Below are 6,404 nucleotides of genomic sequence, written 5' to 3' on the forward strand. Positions count from 1 at the left end.
AATTCTTTATATTCAATATAAGTGTATTTTTTAATCCTACTTTGCATTGTCAAGTTTTTAAGCTCAATTTGAGAAATATTTACTCATTGCTGCAGTACAGAATTCTAGGTAAGGCACAGACAGTAATATGCTATTGAACTTTTCACAATATATGATATTATAATAATATCAAAGAGTAACATAATATTGGTATCCCTACCAGTATTGCCTTTTTTGCCTATATCTAGACCTTATTTTTAAGGACACATTCATTTTCTAAATAACTGCCATCATTTGATTCAAGAACATCACTCTAAGAATCTGAAAATATATTAAGGAAAGCACTAGAATGAATTCTATCACGCAAAACTAGATACTTATCAGGTATCTGACAACAATGTAACCAAAGCTTTAATGTCAGAGAATACTATTTACATCTACTGTGCCTGCATAAATATTGTTTCTACAATTAGAAACAACAAAAAACACCAAGAATCATTCATAGTGAAATAAATCTCTGGAAGAAGGGTTGTAACTGTTCTGAGTTTTGCTTTGTTTTGTTTTGTTTTGTTTTGGCAAAATGCAAGAAACAATATTCTGCCTAAACAAGTGTTTGCTATAGTCACTAGGGTCATTTACTATAGGATCCATTGTAATGAGAATGTTCATAAACTGACATGGCCCAAGATAATCTTGTGTGCACAGGAGACCTTCTCCAGGCAGATGCATGCTGGTTATATTCAAACTGATGCCATATAACCAACTGACACTGTCATTTTGGCAGTGGACAGCTTCAGTACCTGTGACATTATTTTTCTTCATAATGATAAAATTTAATATCATCCTTTAATCATATAGTAATTTCTATGCTGGAGGTGAAATGGAAGGATTTTCCCAGATATTAAGATTGGCAATTGATTTGAAACTTTTAAAAAGTGTTAATGAAATATTTTCTGGAATGAAAATCTCTCCATTTGTGAATTAAGTTTGAAAAAAAATTAGAACTTACATGCTTTCAATAAGTATTTTTTTATAGCTTTAAACTGGAACTAAGATTGTTGGGGAAAGTTCTATATCATATAACATTACTAATAAGACACATTTAAGATATACTTTACTATAATCACACCTATTTTTGAAAGAGTTCCTGGGGAGAATGGGTTTCAGAGTCAAACTGTACATTTATTTTAATTATAAATCATGCCTTAAGCTCTGCTTCTAAAATTTCAAAGTGAAACATAATGTGTTTTGCTCTTTATGTATTTTGATGACCACTAAGCGAACCGCCACACAGTCACATAAATATGGGTAATCTCTGAAATAAGATCAAGATAGGCTTACTTATCACCTAAGACGATTCAGTTGGCTGTTTTTCTATGATATAAGCCATGGCTGTACCTGCCTCTTCTTGTGAAAATATAAAATATCCAGTGTGAATGCCCGCAGACGTTTAGAAATGTAAGATGACAGACTGCTCTTTCTTTGTCTTCCCACAAGTGACTGTAAATTCATCTTGATGTACATTTCTGGAATGTTTTCTATAAATAGCAATTCCTAATTTAGAAAGTAAGTCATGTATAGAAGTGACTATACCACCCCCATAATGAAGATAAGGGGTGTTTTCATAGAGATGCATATTTTATTTTCACTAAATGTTATGTAGATTTATTTAAATCCAAGGTGAATTGTTTTGGTAATGAGCTCCTTTTAAGGGAAATGTCCTGAGTTACTGAAGTACTCAGGTCCTGTCCTGCTGTGGTGGCTTAGGGCATAATGCTTCAGAGAAGGACCTAATAGAATTGTTATGTTTTGCTGCTTAACAAACTTGAAAGCAAATGTCCAGTTCCTCTATTAGAATATGTGTTAGGCCTGTTGTTTCAAATATATTTTCCAAGGTTTGTTCTTTCCTTCTATACTGTGTGGACAAGGATGCTTCTAGATTAACGACATTTATGCCCCCTAGGGCCAAGCATAGAATCATTCCTCATGGAAATGAATGAATGGAACAGATACTTGAGTTCTGATAGTTTCCTCTGATGTGGCCTGAGGCGTAGGAGGGGATTCTCTGACAAGTTCGGTAGAGTAAGATGGGAAGGCCTTGGAGTCTTTCCCCTACTGTCAACTGATGTTCTGTCTAGAAAGAGCCATTTTAGTTACTCTCTTCCGTCACACATTCTATGCAAATGTTGAGACATGCAGCCTGTTAACTTTATGGTACTTATCAATTAGTTTTCTTTTCTTTATAAAATCAGAAATGCTCTATTTAAACTTCCTGAAAATACAATCATTTTCATTACTAAAGGTGCTACTTATTTTCCAACATCGACCTTGATCATGAGGGCTCCTGTCTGCTGAATTTTATGTTTTTTTTTTTTTAGGGGTGGGGAGCAGTGCAATAAAATTAGATTATATCTCTTTTTTGTTGTTGTTGTTCTTAATTATACAACTTGAGAAAATCTGTAACTATTTGTACTCTATTGTTACTGTATTTTAATGATCACCACTCATGAATTTAATTGCAGGTCTGTGCTGTTTGTTAAAAAGTACATTTGTATATATTTCTATAGTATGTAAGAAAAACCTGTATTGCTTTTATTCAAGTAAAATTTTTGTTGATGTTGAATTTTTGAAATGAGAGCTGTAACTTTTTCCTTAACCATTAAGTGCTGTGCTATTCTGTGCTGATAAAAACATGATGTCCAGCTCCAGCCCACATGTAAGGGTGCTTCTTTGCCTGGATTTAAATAACTAATTAATATCAATGGAAAGATTAATGTCAACATGAAAAAATATATACAACAACCCCTAATGGATGAAAAGAAGGTGTGCAGTTTTTTTTCACTGACTTGCTTGAATGGGTTCACAGTGACTGAACATAAATGTTTCAAAAGGATATTATTGCCTGAGCCACAGAGGCTCTTTCCCTCAAGCTTGATTTAAATGATCTTTATTTTTTTATCACTTTAGAATTGATGTGTTTATAAAAAGATAAAGAGGTAGGGATTATATTCCTTGGGGATGTAGTTAGGTATGGGGAAAGGGAATGTCTCAGCAGGCCCATGCCAATGCATCCTTTCCCCTTAAGGGACCAGTCACATGACAGTATAGTAGAGAATAGAGTTTATTCAGGGCATGGGGAAGGGAGTTAAGAGAATATTAGAGTCAAAGAAAGGCAGAGAGGGGGAGGGGGTAGAGGGAAGGGAGAGAGGGGGAGGGAGAGGGAGGGGGAGGGAGAGGGAGAAGGGGAAGTAGAGGCCAGCGCCATGGTCATGAGCTTGTGGAAAGAGGGGTAGAGGAAGGGGAATGGGAAAGGGAGAGGAAGAGCAAGAGAGAAGCAAGAGTTAGAGAGAGAGGAGGGGGCAAGCAGCCCCTTTATAGTGGGCCAGGCCTACCAGGCTGCTGCCAGGTAATTAATTGTGCAGTGGAGTTTGGACAGAATGCTAACAAGAATAGTAGCAAAAAAGAAACCTTCCTCATATTTATACATTGTCCAAGACTCCCTTTGTATCAACATTTGATGGGCCAAAACGTTAGTAAACGTACACTTACACTTTTACCTAATAGTTTATTGGCAAGAGTAAATGCTCAATGTTGCCCATTATAGAATTATTCACAGAATAGCTTGTGAACATACCATAGCATTGCATGACTTTTTGTAGGAGACATGAACAAGCATCTCTTCAGTCCAGATAAGAGACCACAAACAAAAAGAAATGATTCTGCCCAAGTAGAGCTGGGTGCACCCATGAGCACCTGGGGACTTGACAGGGACATTGGTAAAGGGTTTCTTCCATGAGTGTGGATGGAGGCTTGCCTGTTCGCAAGTTCGTGACTATAGCAGGAGATGCATCTATTTCTTCTTGTTGTTCTCAATGCTGGGCTCTTATAGATGATGCTGTTAATCAGCTCACAAATTAACTGGTCTTTCCTATCGGAAAACTGACTCCTTTTATGTAGCTCCCCCTCTTCTCGGTCTGATTGCTTTTCTTAATGTGAAATCCATTCTGCTTGAGATTACATTTCTCCCTCTTTCATTTGGTTAGCACCTACATAGTGCATCTTTCTTTGCCCACTTATTTTTAATCTATACGAACTATAGGGATTTCTACAGCCCACATATATTTTGGTGGCAAAATCCTTTATCCATTTAGTTTTGCACTTCTAGCACCTTTTCTCTCACTTCCAGGAGTTAGAAATTTATACACGATGTGCTTTTTGGATATATATTCCATATTTCTGTACTTCATGTTTTCTCAGCCTTGCTCAGCATCTGATAAATTGAGCAGATTCTCAGTGATTAGTACTTCAAATGTTTTTTTTTTTGGTTTGTTTTGGTTTGGTTTGTTTTTTTGTTTTTTTTCTGATTCCTAAATCTTCTACTGGTAACTTTGTTATGCATATATCAAACCTTTGTAATCCTCACACAGTTCTTGCTTTGGTGTGGCTTATTTCACATCAGTCGTTTTTGCTGTTTAGTATTTGAAGTTTGCGTGATGATATCCTCAAGCCTGGTTTGTCAGTGCACTGATGCCTAGCAGACCCAGAAGCACGTTAGTGGAAGGTGTTTCTCATTTCTGCCACAGGATTTTTCATCTCTCACATTTGTTTTTTATTCAAAGAATTTCACCTTTCTGTTTATAGTGCCTGTCTGCTCACTTATGATGTTTATCCACAAGACCTGTGGCATATTAATCATTGCATTTAGGATTGTGGAATTTTAGTTTCTTTGAAAAAAAATCACAGAGATACTATAAGGATATGTTTTTGTTTTGCTCTGATGGCAGTGTGTAGAACAGTAGCACACAAAGAAGAAACAAGAAGAAATGAGGTACACTGATATTGAAGTTCAAACTTGCCCCAAGGAACTCAGTACCCCTAATCAACAGGAAGTAGTCTAATGATAACACTTCCGCCTTTCTGACTCCTGGCATTATTCAGAGGTCCTGTTCCTTTCCTATATTTTTTTCTCTCTTATCTAGAGTTAGGTGGTTAAAAGGGTGGAATAAAAAGGGAGGAAGAAAAAGAACCCATGAAGTAGCATATGACAGCTGCAATTCACAGTTGTCGAAAATTGCCTAGTCCTATGACTTTAATATCCTGGTATGTTATGAGTCTGCTTCGAGTGCTGTTCTAGCTCTTCAGACTCCCTAGTGGGTGGTTTGGAGAATTTTTGTTGTTTTGACTCTTTTGTTTGTTTGTTTTGCTATTATTCCATTTCTTTGTAAGGATTCTGGGTTTGTACCATTTAGTTTGGTTTGGTTTGGTTTTCATGGTGGAGCTGTTTTGGATTTTGTTTTGAACATTTTGCAGTCAGATGTTTTATTTTTGGTAGCCAGGAATGATGCATAAGTAAAAGGAATTATTATAAATGGCACTGTAGACAAGGTATGGAAACCATTTTATTTGCCTTTTATTACCTCCAGGTGTTTTTAATGATTCTTCTCCTCCCAGTGTTGCAATCTTGGGAGAACTTTTCCCTGACATCTTGCTATATGACCAAGCTCCTCGAGGGAAATCTCACAGTGTGATGTGTCTGATCCCCCAGGATTATTAATCTCTCAGGAAATTCTCAATAAGCCTATAATGGCTGATCAGTTGCAATCCAGACCTTCCTTCCAGTCCCTGGCTATTTTATTGAGTTCTGGTGGGGTCTCCTTCCTGATGCAGTGGTTCTCCACTCTTCCTCTATGTTGTATGGATGGAAGGATCTATGCCCTTTGATTGGCAGTTTACATATTGTACAACTTCTAAGCTGCTGTCTGCTTGGAAATCCACCTCCACTTTAACATCTGTATGATCTTTAAATTGGGTTCCATTTGGGAATCCTATTTAGTTTAGGAATCATATTCAATGCATTTAGTGTTGTAAACTTTTAGCACAGTGATCTTTTTATGATGGCAATTTAAACTACATCTTGTGGCAATAAGAAATGGCTCTGTGAGTTTTCTGCATGAACTTTGTTGATCACAACAATCGGGACCTTTATAATTATATGCAAAGTTCCTCTTAATGGGGCATTGATCTTTGGTGTGTGTCAGTCTCCCTTATTAAGCAAACTATCTTAATGCATTCATATCCTGAGTGATGTTAATTAGTAATAGCAATTATTAGGCATGAATTATGTTTACAGTACTTGGAGAATATTCTGCAAGAATTGACTTGAATAAAAAAGAGGTTGAGAAATAGTAAGTAGCGTAAGTTAGTATTTCAGACAAAAAGAACCTTGAGTGCAGAAAGCATATTCAGTACAAAGCACCTAGAATGCTACCTAATTTAAAATAAAGGATATATATATATATATATATATATATATATATATATATATATATATGTGTGTGTGTGTGTATTTATATATGAACTGTTATTTTTCTAAGATACTAACTTTTGAATATCATTTTACCCAAGAAGACATTAGGTTACTTTGA

This window comes from Mus pahari, chromosome 9 (assembly GCF_900095145.1).
Source record: "Mus pahari chromosome 9, PAHARI_EIJ_v1.1, whole genome shotgun sequence".
Lineage (NCBI taxonomy): Eukaryota > Metazoa > Chordata > Mammalia > Rodentia > Muridae > Mus > Mus pahari.